This window comes from Manacus candei, unplaced genomic scaffold (genome assembly GCF_025592945.1).
Source record: "Manacus candei isolate 608988 ecotype Guabito, Panama unplaced genomic scaffold, ASM2559294v1 h1tg000015l, whole genome shotgun sequence".
Classification (NCBI taxonomy): domain Eukaryota; kingdom Metazoa; phylum Chordata; class Aves; order Passeriformes; family Pipridae; genus Manacus; species Manacus candei.
Window position 1 is genome coordinate 26584742 of NW_026138063.1, and position 21217 is coordinate 26605958.

The 21217-nt window shown below is 42.6% G+C and overlaps 1 long non-coding RNA gene and 1 pseudogene across 1 annotated transcript; one reads left to right on the top strand and one right to left on the bottom strand.

Moving 5' to 3' along the window:
• The window catches only part of LOC127468439 (NADH-ubiquinone oxidoreductase chain 2-like), a 97052-nt pseudogene that overhangs the window by 60434 nt on the left and 15401 nt on the right, over positions 1 to 21217 (bottom strand).
• Positions 1872 to 19588, top strand: LOC127468446 (uncharacterized). Its single transcript, XR_007903565.1, has 2 exons — positions 1872 to 2020; positions 19313 to 19588. It is a non-coding gene; the product is annotated as an uncharacterized LOC127468446 (long non-coding RNA).

The window sequence follows — 21217 nt, forward strand, 5'->3', positions numbered from 1 at the left end:
TACTTTTCTGAAATTAGGAAATGAGAGGATTGGTATACCTCTATGTTTACTTTATCATAGTAACCCTTTTGGACTCAGGCACATTTCCTTGAGTGTCTTAGGTAGGGGAGTAGGCCTGCATAGGAGATAGGAAGGCTGGTATGCCATAGGCATAAGGCTAATGTTAGGGGTAAGAAGTTTTTTCAAAGCAAATGTATGAGTTGATCATATCGGAATCGAGGGTAAGAGGCGCGGATTCATAAGTATCCTGCGGAAAGGAGGAGGGTTTTTGTAGCTAAAGTAGGGGGAATGAGTTCTTGAGGGAGATTAAGTGAGCTGGGGTTTAGGAATAGAATGGTTGTGAGTGCATTTATTAGCGAATATTAGCATATTCGGCAAGACAAAACAAGGCGAATGGCCCTGCAGCATATTCTACGTTGAATCCTGAGACTAGTTCAGATTCTCCTTCTGTCAGGTCAAATGGAGCCCGGTTTGTTTCGGCAAGAGTGGAGATATATCATATTATTGCTAAGGACCAGGAGGAGAAAATGAGGTAGAGAGGTTCTTGAGTTGTAGCTAGGGTATTGAGGGTGTAGTTACCACTAAGGATAATTACGGATAGGAGAATAATGGCTAGGGTAACTTCGTAAGAGATAGTCTGTGCGACTGCTCGGAGGGCACCGATGAAGGCATATTTTGAGTTAGAGGCCCACCCTGATCATAGAATTGAGTAGACTGCCAAGCTAGATAGAGCTAGAAGGAAGAGTATGCCAAGGTTTAGGTCAGTAAGGGGAAAGGGTAGGGGAAGTGGTGTTCAGATTGTAATTGCTAGGAGAAGGGCTAAGATAGGAGTAGATATAAATAAGTAAGGGGATGAAGTTGATGGACGAATTGGTTCTTTAATGAATAGCTTTACTCCATCTGCTATAGGTTGTAAGAGGCCAAATGGTCCTACAATATTAGGCCCTTTTCGGGCTTGCATATAACTTAGAATCTTACGTTCAACGAGGGTAAGAAATGCTACGGCGATGAGGATGGAGAGAGCACAGGATATTGATATAATAAAGTAAGTGAGGGTTAAGTGAATTGTCATGTGGTTTGTGTTGGAGCTAGGGAGAGGATTTGAACCTCTGGGTAAAGGGCTTAAGCCTTCTGCATTTGCCAAGTTCTGTCAAGCTAGCAGTCCTTTTCTAGGAGGGAGTTATGGTGAAGCTCTTAGTAATTTAGTTGGGTTCATTACTGGGTGCGAAGGCGTGCTTGTGGCATAGGCCTTACTTCTTCGGTCCTTTCGTACTAGAAGGAGTTATAACATAGATAGAAACCGACCTGGATTACTCCGGTCTGAACTCAGATCACGTAGGACTGTTAATCGTTGAACAAACGAACCCTTGGTAGCGGTTGCACCACTAGGATGTCCTGATCCAACATCGAGGTTGTAAACCTCCTTGTCGATGTGGGCTCTTGAAGGAGATTGCGCTGTTATCCCTTGGGTAGCTAGGTTCATTAATCAATTATATTGGGTCTGGTTACTATTAGCACGTTGATGGGTAGTTCTTGGTTAAGATGGATTGTCTGATATTTGGAGGTTAAGTTTGTCTCCAAGGTCGCCCCAACCCAAAAAAGCACACCAGCAAAATCCCGGGGGAGTAGGCCCTGTGGGTGAGTATTGTTTATGGGAGTGGTAGCAGATTTTAAAGTTCCACAGGGTCTTCTTGTCTTATGGGGTTATTCCTGCTTTTGCACGGGAAGATCAATTTCACTGATTATCTGTAGGAGACAGCTAAGACCTCATTAAGCCATTCATACAAGTCCCGATTTATGGGACAATTGATTGCGCTACCTTTGCACGGTTAGGATACCGCGGCCGTTGAACGAATTGTCACTGGGCAGGCTTCACCTTTAATACTTGGTTTGCTAAAGGCTATGTTTTTGGTAAACAGTCGGGCCTTGGATTTGCCTAGTTCCTTTTACAGATTTTAATCGTCTTTGGGGGCGCTCCATAGGTGGGTTAACAGAGTTTTGGGTATAAGGTCTTGTTAAGGTTAAAAAATATCCTGTGGATTGTTAATAATGTTGTAATGTAAGCTTGCGCCATAGAGGGGATCCCTAGTTACTTATTTTAGCATAAATTCTCTTATTTAATATAAGTTGGCCTATTGGGGAAGAGGGAGTCATAAGGAAGTTTAGATTTTTTTAGGTGAGGAGCTTTGACGCATTCTTTAATGGTGGCTGCTTGAAGGCCCACAATTAAGCTGTAATTAAATTTATCTGCTAGGGGAGAGTGTATTCTTTTTTAAAGGAGCTGTACCTCCTTTAAATAGCCCTTAATTCGCTTCATGTGGGTTGAGTGTAGTCCTGGGAGGTGAATTAAGAGGGAACTAAGATTCATTTCATAGGCAACCAGCTATCACCCAGCTCGACTGGCTTTTCACCACTACTAACGAGTCTTCCCACTCTTTTGCAACAGAGACGGGTTTGCTCAGTAGATAGCTGCTCGTAAGTAGCTCGCTTGGGTTTCGGGGAAGCAAGCTTAAATTGGCGTTTTGCTTGGGTAGTTCTCGCTAAATCATGATGGAAAAGGTACAAGGGTTGGTCTTTGCTATTTATTGCTTGGTTTGTCATTACTATTTCATTCTTCCCTTACGGTACATGATCTCTATTGCGTCTTGAGTTTACCTTTCTATCGCCTATACTAGGTTGAGTGAGAGAATGTTTTGATTTAATGGGTAGTATTAACTTAGTTTATATGTAATCTGGTAGAAGAGCTAGAGTTAGGCTTCAAGGCGATCTGATATGGAACAGATATCTTTCAGGTGTAAGCTGAATGCTTTAGTTATAGCTACGTCTTGGTAGACTAAGTGCACCTTCCGGTACACTTACCTTGTTACGACTTGCCTCATCTCTAGCTTAGGGGTTTATTATAAATAAAATTAATCCTAGCTTGTGAGGAGGGTGACGGGCGGTATGTACGTGCTTCAGAGCCAGCTTAAAGGAGGCATTATTATCCTGCTTTACTGCTAAATCCGCCTTTTAGGAGTGATTTCACACTCCTGGTCGTGAGGTATTCTATGCTAGAAAATGTAGCCCATTTCTACCATCTCATGAGCTATACCTTGACCTGTCTTATTAGTGGGATGTTGCTGTTGTGCCCACTGTTAAACCCTCAGTTTAGGGGTGGGCTGACGACGGCGGTATATAGGCTGATTTGGCAAGGGATGGTTGGGTGTATCGTGGGTTATCGGTTATAGAACAGGCTCCTCTAGGTGGGTTTGGAGCACCGCCAAGTCCTTAGAGTTTTCAGCGTTTGTGCTCGTAGTTCTCAGGCGGATGCTTAAGTGGTGAAAGCATCGGGATTTAGGACCAGGCATAGTGGGGTATCTAATCCCAGTTTGTGTCCTGGCTTTCGTGGAGTTTTGTTGATCATGAAGCTAAGATCATTTCTATGGGAGTATTGGATGCATCTTGTGCTTATAACAGCTTGGTTACATTTCAGTCTTAGTTGAAGTGATAATGAAAAACCACTCTTTACGCCGTATAAAGTTAATTTGGGTTTCTTGTGTGACCGCGGTGGCTGGCACAAGATTTACCAACCCTGGTAAGTTGCTTTAACTAAGTCAAGTTTACACTTATTGCTTAATATTAATTACTGCTGAAAACCCGTGGGGGTGTGACTAGGCAAGGCGTTTTGGGCTACAATTGGAGTGGTGTGCCTGATGCCTACTCCTGCTGTCTTTTTAAGGTGCTGAGGGCATTTTCACTGGGATGCGGATACTTGCATGTATATATTTGGCAAGAACTAACTGTAAGGTTAGGACTAAGTCTTTTTTGTCCATGGGTATGTGTAATAGCCGTCTTAACATCTTCAGTGTTATGCTTTATTGTAAACTACAAGGACTAAGGCTGTTATAGGCATAGTGATTATTATTGGGGCTTGTTTTAGTTGTAGTAATAGTTAACATTGATTTAGGATTTGTTTAGTGGTTGGAGAAGTAGTTCTAGTGGATAACAAAAATGTGTTGTTGAGAAGTTAGAAGAGTAGAAAGGGGCAGGATTGTAGTGTTGTGGGCGGGTTTGTTAAGGTTTTATGTTCTTGTAATTGAAATTACAACGATGGTTTTTCAGGCCAAAGGTCTTGGATAGAGACCAAGCAGGAATTGTTATGACGTACTTTATACTATTTTAAATGTTAGTTTTATTTTGGGAGGGACGACTAGCAGTTGCTTCCAATCCTTCTCCATACTATGCAGTAGTGGGGTTAGTGTTGGCGTCTATTGTAGGGTGTGGATGGTTAATGAGTTTGGGGGTGTCTTTTGTATCACTAGTGTTATTTCTGGTATATTTAGGTGGGATGTTAGTGTTTTTTGTGTATTCGGTCTCATTGGCAGCAGATCCATTTCCTGAGACTTGAGGGGACTGGCAGGTTGTTGGGTATGGTGCTGGGTCAGTTTTAGTGTTGGGGGGTGGGGTGTTTATTATAGGGCTATCTGAGTTAGAGTGGTTAGGGATAAACACGGTGGATAGTGGGGGTGTTTTATCTATTCAGTTGGATTTTGAGGGAGCGGCTATGTTTTATTCTTGGGGGGTGGGACAATATTTAATTGCGGGCTGGGGTCTGTTGCTGACGTTGTTTGTTGTGTTAGAACTTGTACAAGGGTTGTCTCGTGGGGCAATTCGGGCGGTTTAAGGAGGTGTGGTTCAGAGAATAGTTTAATGAAAATACCAACTTTGGGAGTTGGTGATAAAGGTTTGATTCCTTTTTTTCTGAAGGGTTGGAAAAAAGTTTGGGACCAACTGTTAAAGGTCTATGTGGGTGGAATATTAGTTAGAGTAGTGGGGGCGATTAATTGGGGAGGTAAGAGGGTGAAAGGAAATGATGGGGTAGATTAAAGTGTAAACAAACAAATGAACAAATGAATGATGAAAGGAAATGATGGGGTAGATTAAAGTGTAAACAAACAAATGAGCAAATGAATGATGAAAGGAAATGCTGGTGGTAGATTAAAGTGTAAACAAACAAATGAACAAATGAATGATGAAAGGAAATGCTGGGGTAGATTAAAGTGTAAACAAACAAATGAAGAAATGAATGATGAAAGGAAATGCTGGGGTAGATTAAAGTGTAAACAAACAAATGAACAAATGTATGATGAAAGGAAATGCTGGGGTAGATTAAAGTGTGTTAAAAAAATTTAACAAATTGATGATGCAAATATCTTAATTGGAAAATTAGGGGAATGGAAAGTTTGTAAAATTTGAAATTTTTGTTAAAAAATTTAAAAACAAAAATTAATGATGAATAGAGGGAAAGTCCCTAGATCATTGCAAAAAATGACAAAATTTTTGTAATTTTTTGTGAAATTGATGAGAAAAAATATGTCTGGCGTGCATTAATTAAATTGCAACTTGATGAGAGACGTAATGGAAAAACCAAGCCAACAGCACGTGACAGTGCATCAGTGCAACAGTATGAGACCGAGTAACACTTGAAACCATATCATTAATTTTCACGCGAAAGTGAGAAAACCGCTCGCCGACCATAAGGGGTACATGTCAACCATATATGGGAGCCCCCTGGTGGATCACTCTGAAGGGTTTATTGAGATCTACCCCAAAAAAAACCCCCAAAAGTTTAGAAGAGAGAAAATGCTGCGATCACGAGGTCCAGGTTGGCCGAGCATCCCCAACCATTAGTAACGGAGCGCAAGTTTAGGAAAATTAAGCAAGTTATGGCCCTGACCGAGGAACCAGAGGCGACAAAGAGCAAGTTATGAGAGTGGGTTATTGGTGAAAAGGGAAAGAATACACCTGAAGCTGGACATGATAAACATTACTAACGCCGGGTTGCTGATTTCTCGTGAGGAGTACGACTAATAAATAACCCAGCACTTCTTGGTTGGTGCATAGAGCAAGGTTAAGTGGTGAGTGGTCCATGGACCATGGATTTTAGGTTCTGTGACGTTCCTCGTATTGAGAAGGATTTTATGCGAAAATTAGCAGTTTTAGGTTTTAGTTCGTTTGGCGGGATTATTCCTAGAACATGACATGTTATGTCCTTGTGTGGGAATGTGCCTAGATCTGTGAATGACAAGTTTTGGATTGTATGGGAGATAGTATGGAAATTTGGATGGTTTTTGCAATAATAGTATGTCAGATTTTCCTACATGCATGTTACGTCTAATGTGGTGGAGGATGCTATGCAAAGTAATACATACCGTAGGTTATGGGGGGAGGGGGGGGCCCCTCCCCTTGATGTACGTGTTGATTGGAAAGTTGGGGGGTGCTTGGATATTTTTTTGAAAACTCTAAGAAGGGGCGGCCTTCAGTCTTTGGTTTACAAGACCAACGTTTTTTATAAACTATTAGAGTGGTTAGAGGTTGAGTATCTTATTTTCTAGGAGACTAGTAATGGGGAATAAGATGAGAATGATTGTGAAGTAGGTAGTTGAGGCGAGTTGTCCGATGATAATAAATGGATGTTCGACTGGTTGGCTACCGATTCATGTAAGGATTAAAAGATTTGTTACTAGGATTCAGAATAGAAGTTGGGAGAGAGGTCGGAAGGTTATAGTTCGTTGCTTTGACATGTGGAGGAATGGGGCTAGAAATAGAATTAAGACGGAGGCGGCTAGGGCTAGGACTCCTCCTAATTTGTTGGGGATTGATCATAGGATGGCATATGCAAATAGGAAGTACCACTCAGGTTTAATGTGGGGAGGTGTTACTAATGGGTTTGCGGGTGTAAAATTTTCTGGATCTCCTAAGAGGTTGGGTGAGAATATGGCAAGTGTTATTAGAGAAACGAGGAGGAACAAAAGGCCTGGAATATCTTTTATTGAGAAATAGGGGTGGAATGGGATTTTGTCGCAGTCTGAATAAATACCTAGGGGGTTGTTTGAGCCTGTTTCGTGTAAGAAAGTTAAGTGGATGAGGGTGAGAGCTGCAATTAAGAATGGGAGGAGGAAGTGGAGGGCAAAGAACCGGGTAAGTGTAGGGTTGTCAACTGAGAATCCTCCTCAAGCTCATTCTACAAGTGTTTGGCCAATGTAAGGAATTGCTGAGAATAGGTTAGTAATTACTGTAGCGCCTCAGAATGATATTTGGCCTCATGGGAGGACATATCCTACGAAGGCAGTTGCTATTAGAGTTAAGAGGAGAATAACTCCTGTGTTTCAGGTTTCTTTATATAGGTAGGAACCATAGTAGAATCCTCGTCCAATGTGTAGGTAAATGCATATGAAGAAGAAGGAGGTGCCGTTTGCATGGAGGTTTTGGATTAGTCAGCCGAATTGAACATTTCGGCATGTATGGGCGACGGACGTGAATGCCAGGGTGATATCCGCTGTAGAATGTATTGCTAGTAGGAGGCCAGTGGTGATTTGGATTGTTAGGCAGATGCCAAGAAGAGATCCAAAGTTTCATCAGGCGGAAATGTTTGGTGGTGTTGGGAGGTCAATTAAAGAATTGTTGATTATTTTTAGAAGGGGGTGATGTTTTCGTAAGTTAGGGGCCATTAATTCTTAGCTCTGTGTAAATAAGATTATAATTAAGATAGATAGAGCGAAGGATCCTAGATAGGTTTTGATTAGTCCGGAGTGTAGAGTAGTTGAGATTTTGGATACTTTGAGTTGAAGGGTCGCTAGTCCTTCTGGGCCTATTTTTTTATATCAGGATAGGTCGATTAAATGGGATGCAATGTTCTGGCCGTTGTTTAGGAGTTTAGTAGAGCTGAGGCAGTGTATAAGGGGGTTAAAATATCCTAGAGTACTGGAGAAGTTTATAGTGATATTTTGTTTGGGGGCAGAGAAGGTATGTGTGAGTTTTGATAGTTCTAATGCCAGAATGATGCCTAATGTTGTAATAATGATAGCAGTGGTTTTTGTGACCAGTGGTATGGTTATAGGAGGGGTTTTTGTAGGGGAGATATAAGAGGTAATTAATAGATCAGCTATAATACTTCCGAGAGCGAGACGAGTAATTGGGTTTGTGACTGCTGGGTTGTTTTCATTGATGGGAGTAATGGAGGGAATCCGGGTGTAGTCAGTTTGTACTAGTAGGGCTATACGTAGGCTGTAAGTTGCAGTGAAAGCTGTAGCTACGAGGGTTAGGAGGAGTGCTCAGGTGTTTAGATAGGAGGTGTTAAGACTTTCGATAATGAGATCTTTTGAGTAAAACCCTGCTAAAAATGGTGTTCCTATGAGAACTAAATTTCCGATTGTCAGGCATGAGGTAGTTGTAGGGAGTAGTTTCTGTAATCCTCCTATTTTTCGAATGTCTTGTTCACCGTTAAGGCTGTGAATGATAGACCCAGAGCAAAGGAAGAGTATGGCTTTAAAGAATGCACGTGTAGAGATGTGTAGGAAGGCTAGTTGAGGTAGATTTAGGCCAATAGTGACTATTATTAGTCCTAGTTGGCTGGATGTAGAGAAAGCAATAATTTTTTTGATGTCATTTTGGGTAAGAGCGCATGTAGCGGCAAATAGGGTGGATAGGGCACCTATACAAAGGCACATAGTTAGGGCAATTTGGTTGTTACATAATATGTGGTGAGTGCGAATAAGTAGAAAGATTCTGGCAACTACTATTGTGCTGGAATGGAGTAGGGCAGATACAGGGGTTGACCCTTCTATAGCTGCTGGGAGTCATGGATGCAGGCCAAATTGGGCGGATTTACCTGTGGCGGCTAGGATGAGCCCTAAGAGAGGGAGAAGGGATATTTGGTTTGGGGAGGATTGCTGTTGAATTTCTCAAGTGTTTATTGAGGATGCTAGTCATGCTATGCAGAGGATTAGTCCAATATCCCCAATACGGTTGTAAAGTACGGCTTGAAGTGCAGCGGTGTTGGCTTCTGCTCGACCGTGTCACCATCCAATCAGGAGGAAGGATGTAATTCCGACTCCCTCTCAGCCGATAAATAAGAGGAATATGTTATTAGCGATGATTAAGATGAGTATTGCAATGAGAAAGATCAGAAGGTAAAGAGAGAATTTTGTGGTGTGGGGTTCTGAGGCTATATATCATGTTGTAAATTGAAGAATAGATCATGTTACGAATAGTGCAATAGGAAAAAACGTTAAGGAGTATTGGTCTATTTTAAGGCTAAAAGGGATTTTGAAGTTCGCAATAAATTTTCATTCTCAATAGAAAGTGTTATTTTCCATATTTAAGTAGATGAAGAGGATTATGGGAATTAAACTAACTATGAAGGAAGTTTTAACAGTGTGTATGATGGTTGTTGGAGAGTTTAGGTAGTTTTTGGATAGGAGGGGGAGTAGGATGGGTATAGAGAGGGTAGCCAGGGTCAAGATTATAGAGGTGTTGAGGATTAATGGGAAGTCCATTGCTTTTACTTGGACTTACACCAAGATGAATGGCTCCTAAGACCAGTGGATTGCTATTATCCTTTAAAAGTAAGGGGGCTGAGGTCTTAGGCTCAGATGCAAGAGTTAGCAGTTCTTGTTGGTTAAACCTCCCCTCGGCAGGCAAGAAGAGTTTAACTTCTATTTTTAGGATCACAGTCTAATGTTTGGTTTAAAACTATGCTTGCATGTGGGAATTCCTGAGATTAGCTCTGGTTTTAGGATGAGGAGGAGGGAGGGTAGGATATGAAGTGTTATAAGGAGATGTTCTCGTGTATTTGAATTTTGGGTGGTTGTAATATAGGTTGGAGTTGGACCTCGTTGGGTTATAAGGAGTATGTAGAGGGTATAGGCTGCAGTTAGTAGAGTTGCGGCTCCGGTTAGGATAATGGTGAAGGTGGATCAGTTGAAGAGTGCAATTATGATAGTTAATTCAGCTATCAGGTTAGTGGTAGGAGGAAGGGCTATGTTTGTTAGGTTGGCTAGGAGCCATCAGATTCCTGTTAGAGGTGAAAGGGGTTGTAGGCCTCGTGTTAGAAGGAGAGTACGACTATGTATGCGTTCATAGTTTGTATTAGCTAGGCAAAATAGTATGGAAGAGGTGAGTCCATGTGAAATCATTAGGATTATGGCCCCTGAAAAGGATCAGTGGGTTTGGATTATTGTTGCGGCAATGACTAGACCTATGTGGCTTACTGAGGAGTAGGCGATTAATGACTTAAGGTCGATTTGGCGTAGGCAGATGGAGCTTGTCATTAGTGCCCCTCATAAGGCTAGGGTTAAAAATGGGTAGTAGAGGTAGTCTAATAGGGAGTTTGTAATTATTGAGGTACGCATAATGCTGTATCCCCCAAGTTTGAGGAGGAGTGCAGCTAGGAGTATGGATCCTGCGATTGGTGCCTCTACGTGGGCTTTTGGGAGTCATAGATGTAGACCGTAAAGGGGAGCTTTCACTATGAAAGCGAGCAATAGGGCTAGACTTGATATGAGGCCTGTTCAGGAGTTTGTAAGAGATGAGTGTGAAAGTTTTATTATAGTGATGTGTATAGTTCCTGTTTGGGTGTGAAGATAGAGGATCACTACTAATAGGGGAAGAGAACTAATTAGTGTCTAAAATAAGAGGTAGATTCCAGCACTTAAACGTTCTGGTTGGCTAACCCATCGTGTGATTAGAATTAGGGTAGGGATTAGGGTAGCTTCGAATGCGATATAAAATAATATCAGTTCTAAGGCTGAGAAGGCCAAGATAATGAATGGTTGGGTGAGGATTATGGTTATGGTAAAAATATATTTTCGTGTGGGAGGTTCTTGTTGAAGGTGATTTTGGCTTGCCAGAATTATAAGAGGTAGAAGTCAACAAGATAGAACTAATAAGGGGGATGAAATTTGATCAGTTCCAAGTCATGGTGATAGGTTTTTGCTAGGGTAATAGGTTGAAGGAAGTCATTGTAAGCTAGCGGTTGCAATTAAGAGGCTGTGCGAGGTGACATTGAGTCGTAGGAATTTTGGAGGAGATAAGAGGGTCATGGGGAGTAATATGACTGTGGGGAGAATAATTTTTAACATTGTAGAAGGTTTAGATTGTGTAAATGATCCGATCCGTGAGTTCGGGTGGAAACTACTAGGACTGCTAGACCGGCGCCTGCTTCACAGGCTGAGAATGCTAACATAAGAATGGGCATTAAGGTGGGGGATGTTGTTTGGGTTTGAATAGGTCATATGGAGAGGGCAATGTATATTGATAGTATTATACTTTCTAAGCATAGCAGGGCAGAAATTAGGTGTATTCGGTGAAAGGTTAGTCCTAGACTACTTAGGGTGAAGGCAGAGTAGAAGCTTAAATGCAGAAAGGTCATTGAGAAAGTCACGGGGTAGGACTGTGGTTTGTTGAGCTGAAATCAACTGTCTTTGCTAGACTAACTTTCTGAAGTTTTTCTGCTCATTCTAAGCCCCCTTGAATTCATTCATAAATTAGCCCTAGTGCGAGGAGGAGAATGACTGTGGAGGTTCATGTTAAGGTAGTGAGGGGGGAGAAGAGTTGAGTAGCCCATGGGAGGGGCAGCAGGAGGGCAATTTCTAGGTCGAACAAGAGGAATAAGATTGCGACAAGGAAGAATCGGATTGAAAATGGGAGGCAGGCAGAGCCCAGTGGGTCAAAGCCACATTCGTATGGGGATAATTTTTCTGAATCTGGATTTATTTGAGCTAATCAAAGGTTTAGTGAAGTTAAGATAATACATAGTGATAGGGAAATTGTGAATATAAAGAGGATGATGTTAATTGCCTTTCTCTGGTTTTGATCCAGATTTTAGAGATTGGAAGTCAATTGTAATTAATATACTAGAAGGGCAAGATCCTCATCAATAGATTGTTATGTAGAGGAACAGTCAGATAATGTCAACAAAATGTCAGTATCAGGCCGCTGCTTCAAAGCCAAAGTGGTGGTTGGATGTGAAGTGGAATTTTACGAGGCGGAGGAGGCAAATCAAGAGGAAGGAGGATCCAATGATTACGTGGAGGCCATGGAATCCTGTGGCAACGAAAAAGGTCGACCCATAGACTCCGTCGGCAATTGAGAATGGGGCTTCATAATATTCTATTGCTTGAAGTGCTGTAAAGTAGAATCCTAATAGTACGGTTATAAGTAGAGCTTGGGTAGCTTGGTTTCGATTACCCTCTGTGATGCTGTGATGTGCTCATGTAACAGTGACTCCTGAGGCTAGGAGGATAGCAGTATTTAGTAAGGGAACTTCTATTGGGTTTAGAGGTTTGATCCCTATAGGGGGTCATTGCCCTCCGAGTTCTGGGGTGGGAACTAAGCTGGAGTGGAAGAATGCTCAGAAGAATCCTAGGAAGAAGAATGCTTCGGATGTAATAAATAGAATTATCCCGTAACGTAAGCCCTTTTGGACTGTGGGGGTATGGTGGCCTTGGAATGTGCTTTCTCGTACGATGTCACGTCATCATTGGAGTATCACTAGGACTATAGAGAGTAGGCCTAGGAGCAAGAGTTGGATAGAGCTGTGGTGAAATCATATGGCTAGTCCAGAGGTGGTGAGGAGGGCGGCCGCTGCTCCAAAAATGGGTCAAGGGCTTGGGTCTACTATGTGAAATGAGTGGGCTTGGTGTGTCATTAAGGGTTAAATGTTTTCTTGTAAGTAAAGACTTAGAAGAAGTACAAAGACGTATGCTTGGATTATTGCTACGGCTACTTCTAGAATTGTTAAGAGGAGTAGAATAGTTATAGTTAGAAGAGACACGGTGGGCATGATGGGAAGGAGGACGGTAGTGGCTGTTGAAATGAGTTGGATGAGTAGGTGTCCAGCTGTGAGGTTGGCTGTGAGGCGAACTCCTAAGGCCAGGGGACGAATGAGAAGGCTTGTTGTTTCAATTATGATGAGAGCAGGAATTAGAGGTGTTGGGGTGCCTTCTGGTAGAAGGTGTCCAAGAGAAGCTGAGGGTTGGTTTCGTAGGCCTGTTAGCAGGGTGGCAAGTCATAGAGGGAAGGCGAGGGCTAGGTTTATTGATAGTTGGGTGGTAGGTGTGAATGTATAAGGTAGGAGGCCTAATAGGTTAATAGTTAGAAGTATGATTATGAGTGATGATAAGATTAGGGCTCATTTATGGCCTTTTTTGTTTAATGGGGTTATTAGTTGTTTTGTGATTAAGTGGAGGAATCAGAGCTGAAGAGTTGAGAGACGATTTGTAATTCATCGATTGCCAGGAGAAGGAAGTAATAGGGTTGGAAATAACAGTGAGATGAGGATAAGAGGGATTCCGAGGAGGGTTGGTCTTATGAATTGATCAAAGAAGCTTAGGTTCATGGTCAGTTTCAGGAGTGGGGTTTTGTAGTGAGTAGTGTTTTGTTGGAGGGAGGGTTGGTTGGGATAAATAGTAGGAGTTTGGGCTGCAGGATAAGAGAAAAAGTGAGTCACGAAGTAAGTATAATAAAAAGTCAAGGTGCGGGGTTTAGTTGGGGCATGTCATTAAGGAGGATGAATAATCCTCTTTCTCTAGCTTAAAAGGCTAGTGCTGGTTCATAGCTTCTTAATGATTAGGATGTTAGAAGTGAAGATCAGTTTTCGAAGTGTGTTAGAGGGGCTGATTCTACTACAATAGGTATGAAGCTGTGGTTGGCTCCGCAGATTTCTGAGCACTGACCGTAGAAGATTCCAGGGCGGGTTGTGATAAAGGAAGTTTGGTTTAGTCGTCCTGGAATTGCATCGGTTTTTACACCAAGGCTAGGAACAGCTCAGGAGTGGAGAACGTCATCAGCTGTGACAATAATTCGAATTGGGGATTCTATTGGAATGACGATGCGGTTATCAACTTCTAGGAGGCGGAAATGGCCGAGTGGTAGATCTGTAGTTGGTAGTATGTAAGAGTCAAAAGATAAGTCTTTAAAGTCTGTGTACTCATAGGATCAGTATCATTGGTGGCCAATGGCTTTGAGGGTGAGGTCAGGCTCATCGATTTCGTCTATTATGTAGAGGATTTGAAGGGATGGGAGGGCTAACATGATTAGGACAATGGCGGGTAGGATTGTTCAGACAAGTTCTACTTCTTGTGCGTCGACGGTATTAGAAGATAGTTTTTCTATAAGTATAAGAGCTAGTAAATATAGGACTAGGCTACAGATGGCTAGAGCGACTATTAGGGCGTGGTCGTGAAATTCAATAAGTTCTTCTATAATAGGGGATGAAGCGTCTTGAAAACCAAATTGAGAGTGGTTGGCCATGGAGTTGGAATGGGATGTACTGGGTTTTCACCTGTTATTTAGTCTTGACAAGGCTATGTAATGATTTTACTAACAACCCATAAGAAAGAAGCATGAGTGGTTTGATGCGGTTGGCTTGAAACCAGCTTATGAGGGTTCGATTCCTTCCTTTCTTGTACTTGGACAAAGGCTGGTTCTTCGAAGGTATGGTAGGGAGGAGGGCAGCCGTGAATTCATTCGATGTTTGTAGAGGTAAGTTCTGGTTGTACTACTTTCCGTTTGGATGCGAAGGCTTCTCAGATAATGAACATTAGTATAATTACAGCTACTATGGAGATGAGGGAGCCAATGGAGGATAGGGTATTTCATAGGGTATAAGCATCTGGGTAATCTGAGTATCGTCGTGGTATACCAGCTAGGCCTAGGAAATGTTGTGGGAAAAATGTTAGGTTGACTCCAAAGAATATTACTCCAAAGTGGGCCTTAGCTCATGTGGAGTGAAGGGTGTAGCCGGTGAACAGTGGGAATCAATGTGTGAAGCCAGCTAGAATGGCGAATACTGCCCCCATAGATAGTACATAGTGGAAGTGTGCAACTACGTAGTAGGTGTCGTGCAGGGCGATGTCTAGGGAGGAGTTGGCAAGGACGATGCCTGTCAGTCCACCAATGGTGAAGAGGAAGATAAAGCCTAGGGCTCATAGTATGGGTGGGTCTCATTTGATTGTTCCACCATGTAGGGTTGCTAATCAGCTGAAGACTTTGATGCCAGTGGGGATTGCAATGATTATAGTGGCGGATGTGAAGTAAGCTCAGGTGTCTACGTCCATACCAACTGTAAATATGTGGTGAGCTCATACGATAAAGCCTAGGAAGCCAATGGATAGTATGGCTCAGACTATGCCTATGTAGCCAAAGGGTTCTTTTTTACCGGCGTAATAGGCTACAACATGGGAAATAATTCCGAATCCTGGCAGGATAAGGATGTAGACCTCCGGGTGGCCAAAAAATCAGAATAAGTGTTGATATAAAATTGGGTCTCCGCCTCCTGCGGGGTCAAAGAATGTGGTGTTTAGGTTTCGATCTGTTAGAAGCATTGTAATGCCAGCAGTGAGGACTGGTAGGGAGAGGAGGAGTAGGACTGCAGTAATTAGGACAGATCAGACGAATAGAGGTGTCTGGTATTGTGAGAGAGCAGGTGGTTTTATATTGATTGCTGTGGTAATAAAGTTGATTGCTCCAAGGATGGATGAGACACCTGCCAGGTGAAGGGAGAAGATAGCAAGGTCTACTGATGCACCAGCGTGGGCTAGATTTCCTGCTAAGGGTGGGTATACTGTTCATCCTGTTCCGACTCCGGCTTCTACTGTGGAAGATGCTAGGAGAAGTAGGAAGGATGGGGGAAGTAATCAGAAGCTCATGTTATTTATTCGTGGAAATGCTATGTCGGGGGCACCAATTATTAGAGGTACTAATCAGTTGCCAAATCCTCCGATTATAATAGGCATTACTATAAAGAAAATCATAACGAAGGCATGTGCGGTGACGATTACATTGTAAATTTGGTCATCGCCTAGAAGGGTGCCTGGCTGCCCTAGTTCTGCTCGAATGAGGAGACTAAGGGCTGTGCCGATTATACCAGCCCATGCACCAAAAATAAGGTAAAGTGTGCCGATATCTTTGTGGTTAGTGGAGAATAGTCAACGGTTGATGAAAGTCATAGGTAAGATGGCTGAGTGTAGAAGCGTTAGGCTGTAGTCCTTTTTACAGAGGTTTAATTCCTCTTCTTATCGATTCTGTAGTGAAATTCATGTTGAGTTGCAAGCTCATTGATGTGCATTAAACATGCGCCGGGATCTAGTAGGCAGAAGCCTGTTGGTTAGGGCATTTAGCTGTTAACTAAAATTTTATGGGATCAAAGCCCATCTGTCTAGGGGGAGGTTCTAGCTTAATTAAAGCATCTGAGTTGCATTCAGGAGATGCAGGTTAGTGTCCTGTGTACCTTAACAGAAACTAAGAGGGATTAGCCCTTGTTTAAGGCTTTGAAGGCCTTCGGTTTAAATAACCTAAGTTTCTAGGGGATTGCGAGTACTATGGGAGATAGTGGCAGGAGCATAATTGATAGGGAGGTAAAGGTTGTGGTTATGGTGTTAGTTGGTTTGTTAGTTTGTCACTGTTTTATGTAGTTGGTGAAGTTTGGGGGTAGTGTGATGGTTGCACAGTAGGCCAGTCGTAGGTAGAAGAAAAGTCCAAGTAAAGAGAGTAGGCTAATAGCTGTGGCTAGTACTGTTAGTTCTTGTTTTGTGAGTTCTTGAATAATTAATCACTTGGGTAGGAATCCTGTTAGGGGAGGAAGACCTGCGAGGGAGAGGAGGGTGAGTATAAGGATTGTGGTGAGTGATGGGATTTTGGTTCATGTGGATATAACAGTGGATAGTTTTAGGGTATTGGTTGTGTTAAGGATGAGGAAGATGGCAGAAGTTGTTACAGTGTAGAGATAGAACGTAATTAAAGTTAGATTGGGGTTGTAGTTGAGAATAATGGTTATTCATCCTAGGTGTGCGATAGATGAGAAAGCTAAAATTTTGCGAGTTTGGGTTTGGTTAAGTCCTATTCAGCCACCTAGAGCAGCGGAAGCAATAGCTATTGAAGATAGGAGAGTTGGGTTGAGTGAAGAGGATGTTAGGTAGAATAGTGTGGTTGGTGGAAATTTTATGACTGTGGCTAGTAGGAGGCATGTTGTCATAGTTGAGCCTTGAAGAACTTCTGGAAATCAGAAATGAAATGGGACTAAGCCTAATTTAATTGAGATTGCAATAGTTAGTAGTATGCATGATATGGGGTGGGTTAGTTGGGTGATGTCTCATTGGCCAGAGAATCATGCATTGGTCATGCTGGAGAATAGAAGTAGCGTAGATGCGGCTGCTTGGGTTAGAAAGTATTTAGTAGAGGCTTCAATGGCTCGTGGATGGTGGCTTTTAGAGATTAATGGGAGAATAGCTAAAGTGTTAATTTCTAAGCCGACTCATGCTATTATTCAGTGGTTACTTGAAATTGTGATTGAGGTACCTAAGAGCAGGCTCATTGTGGAGATTAGTTTAGCTTGGGGATTCATTAGTAAGGGAAGGAGTTAAACCATCATTTTCGGGGTATGGGCCCGATAGCTTAATTAGCTGACCTTACTAGAAAATAATATAGAGGGAGTATAGAGGATTTTGATTCCTTTAGCGTAGGTTCGATTCCTACTTTTCTAAAATTAGGAAATGAGAGGGCTGGTATACCTCTATATTTACTTTATCATAGTAACCCTTTTGGATTCAGGCACATTTCCTTGAGTGTCTTAGGTAGGGAGGTAGGCCTGCATAGGAGATAGGGAGGCTGGTATGTCATAGGCATAAGGCTAATGTTAGGGGTAAGAAGTTTTTTCAGAGCAAATGTATGAGTTGATCATATCGGAATCGAGGGTAAGAGGCGCGGATTCATAAGAATCCTGCGGAAAGGAGGAGGGTTTTTGTAGCTAGAGTAGGGGGAATGAGTTCCTGAGGGAGATTAAGTGAGCTAGGGTTTAGGAATAGAATGGTTGTGAGTGCGTTTATTAGTATAATGTTAGCATATTCGGCGAGAAAAAATAAGGCGAATGGTCCTGCGGCATATTCTACGTTGAACCCTGAGACTAGTTCAGATTCTCCTTCTGTCAGGTCAAATGGAGCCCGGTTTGTTTCGGCAAGAGTGGAGATATATCATATTATTGCTAGGGGTCAGGAGGAGAAAATGAGGTAGAGAGGCTCTTGAGTTGTAGCCAGGGTATTGAGGGTGTAGTTACCACTAAGGATAATTACGGATAGGAGAATGATGGCCAGGGTAACTTCATAGGAGATAGTCTGTGCGACTGCTCGGAGAGCACCGATTAAGGCATATTTTGAGTTGGAGGCTCATCCTGATCATAGAATTGAATAGACTGCCAGGCTAGATAGGGCTAGAAGGAAGAGTATGCCAAGGTTTAGGTCGGTAAGGGGAAAGGGTAGGGGAAGTGGTGTTCAGATTGTAATTGCTAGGAGAAGGGCTAATATAGGGGTAGATATAAATAGATAGGGGGATGAAGTTGATGGACGGATAGGTTCTTTGATAAATAGCTTTACTCCGTCTGCTATAGGTTGTAAGAGACCAAATGGTCCTACAATATTAGGGCCTTTTCGGGCTTGCATGTAACTTAGAATCTTACGTTCAACTAGGGTAAGAAATGCTACGGCGATGAGGATGGAGAGAGCATAGGATATTGATATGATAAGGTAAGTGAGGGTTAAGTGAATTGTCATGTGATTTGTGTCGGAGCTAGGGAGAGGATTTGAACCTCTGGGTAAAGGGCTTAAGCCTTCTGCATTTGCCAAGCTCTGCCACGCTAGCGGTCCTTTTCTAGGAGGGAGTTGTGGTGAAGCTCTTAGTAATTTAGTTGGGTTCATTACTGGGTGCGAAGGCGTGCTTGTGGTATAGGCCTTACTTCTTCGGTCCTTTCGTACTAGAAGGAGTTATAACATAGATAGAAACCGACCTGGATTACTCCGGTCTGAACTCAGATCACGTAGGACTGTTAATCGTTGAACAAACGAACCCTTGGTAGCGGTTGCACCACTAGGATGTCCTGATCCAACATCGAGGTCGTAAACCTCCTTGTCGATGTGGGCTCTTGAAGGAGATTGCGCTGTTATCCCTGGGGTAGCTAGGTTCATTACTCAATTATATTGGGTCTGGTTGCTATTAGCACGTTGATGGGTAGTTCTTGGTTAAGATGGATTATCTGGTATTTGGAGGTTGAGTTTGTCTCCAAGGTCGCCCCAACCAAAAAATGCACACCAGCAAAATCCCGGGGAGTGGGCCCTGTAGGTGGGTATTGTTAATGGGAGTGGTAGCAGATTTTAAAGTTCCACAGGGTCTTCTTGTCTTATGGGGATATTCCTGCTTTTGCACAGGGAGATCAATTTCACTGATTATCTGTAGGAGACAGCTAAGACCTCGTTAAGCCATTCATACAAGTCCCGATTTATGGGACAATTGATTGCGCTACCTTTGCACGGTTAGGATACCGCGGCCGTTGAACGTATTGTCACTGGGCAGGCTTCACCTTTAATACTTGGTTTGCTAAAGGCTATGTTTTTGGTAAACAGTCGGGCCTTGGATTTGCCTAGTTCCTTTTACAGATTTTAATCGTCCTTGGGGGCGCTCCATAGGTGGGTTAACAGAGTTTTGGGTATAAGATCTTGTTAAGGTTAGAAAATATCCTGTGGATTGTTAATAATGTTGTAATGTAAGCTTGCGCCATAGAGGGGATCCCTAGTTACTTATTTTAGCATAAATTCTCTTATTTAATATAAGTTGGCCTATTGGGGAAGAGGGAGTCATAAGGGAGTTTGGATTTTTTGGGAGAGGAGCTTTGACGCATTCTTTAATGGTGGCTGCTTGAAGGCCCACAGTTAAGTAATAATTGAATTTATCCGCTAGGGGAGAGTGTACTCTTTTTTAAAGAAGCTGTACCTCCTTTAAATAGCCCTTAATTCGCTTCATGTGGGTTGAGTGTAGTCCTGGGAGGTGAATTAAGAGGGAACTAAGATTCATTTCATAGGCAACCAGCTATCACCCAGCTCGATTGGCTTTTCACCTCTACTAACGAGTCTTCCCACTCTTTTGCAACAGAGACGGGTTTGCTCAGTAGATAGCTGCTCGCGAGTAGCTCGCTTGGGTTTCGGGGAGGCAAGCTTAAATTGGCGTTTTGCTTGGGTAGTTTCTCGCTAAATCATGATGCAAAAGGTACAAGGGTTGGTCTTTGCTATTTATTGCTTGGGTTGTCATTACTATTTCATCCTTCCCTTACGGTACATGATCTCTATTGCGTCTTGAGTTTACCTTTCTATCGCCTATACTAGGTTGAGTATGAGAATGTTTTGATTTAATAGGTGGTATTAACTTGGTTTATATGTAATTTGGTAGAAGAGCTAGAGTTAGGCTTCAAGGCGATCTGATATGGGGCAGATATCTTTCAGGTGTAAGCTGAATGCTTTAGTTATAGCTACGCCTTGGTAGACTAAGTGCACCTTCCGGTACACTTACCTTGTTACGACTTGCCTCATCTCTAGCTTAGGGGTTTATTATAAATAGAATTAATTATAGCTTGTGAGGAGGGTGACGGGCGGTATGTACGTGCTCCAGAGCCAGCTTAAAGGAGGCATTATTATCCTGCTTTACTGCTAAATCCACCTTTTAGGGGTGATTTCACACTCCTTGTCGTGAGGTATTCTATGTTAGAAAATGTAGCCCATTTCTACCATCTCATGAGCTATACCTTGACCTGTCTTATTAGTGGGATGTTGCTGTTGCGCCCACTGTTAAACCCTCAGTTTAGGGGTGGGCTGACGACGGCGGTATATAGGCTGATTTGGCAAGGGATGGTTGGGTGTATCGTGGGTTATCGGTTATAGAACAGGCTCCTCTAGGTGGGTTTGGAGCACCGCCAAGTCCTTAGAGTTTTAAGCGTTTGTGCTCGTAGTTCTCAGGCGGATGCTTAAGTGGTGAAAGCATCAGGATTTAGGGCCAGGCATAGTGGGGTATCTAATCCCAGTTTGTGTCCTGGCTTTCGTGGAGTTTTGTTGATCATGAAGCTAAGATCATTTCTATGGGAGTGTTAGATGTATCTTGTGCTTATAACAGCTTGGTTACATTTCAGTCTTAGTTGTAGTGATAGTGGAAAACCACTCTTTACGCCGTATAAAGTTAATTTGGGTTTCTTGTGTGACCGCGGTGGCTGGCACAAGATTTACCAACCCTAGTAGGTTGCTTTAACTAAGTCAAGTTTACACTTATTGCTTAATATTGATTACTGCTGAAAACCCGTGGGGGTGTGACTAGGCAAGGCGTTTTGGGCTACAATTGGAGTGGTGTGCCTGATGCCTGCTCCTGCTGTCTTTTTAAGGTGCTGAGGGCATTTTCACTGGGATGCGGATACTTGCATGTATATATTTGGCAAGAACTAACTGTAAGGTTAGGACTAAGTCTTTTTTGTCCTTGGGTATGTGCAATAGCCGTCTTAACATCTTCAGTGTTATGCTTTATTGTAAGCTACAAGGACTAGGGCTGTTTTAGGCATAGTGATTATTATTGGGGCTTGTTTTAGTTGTAG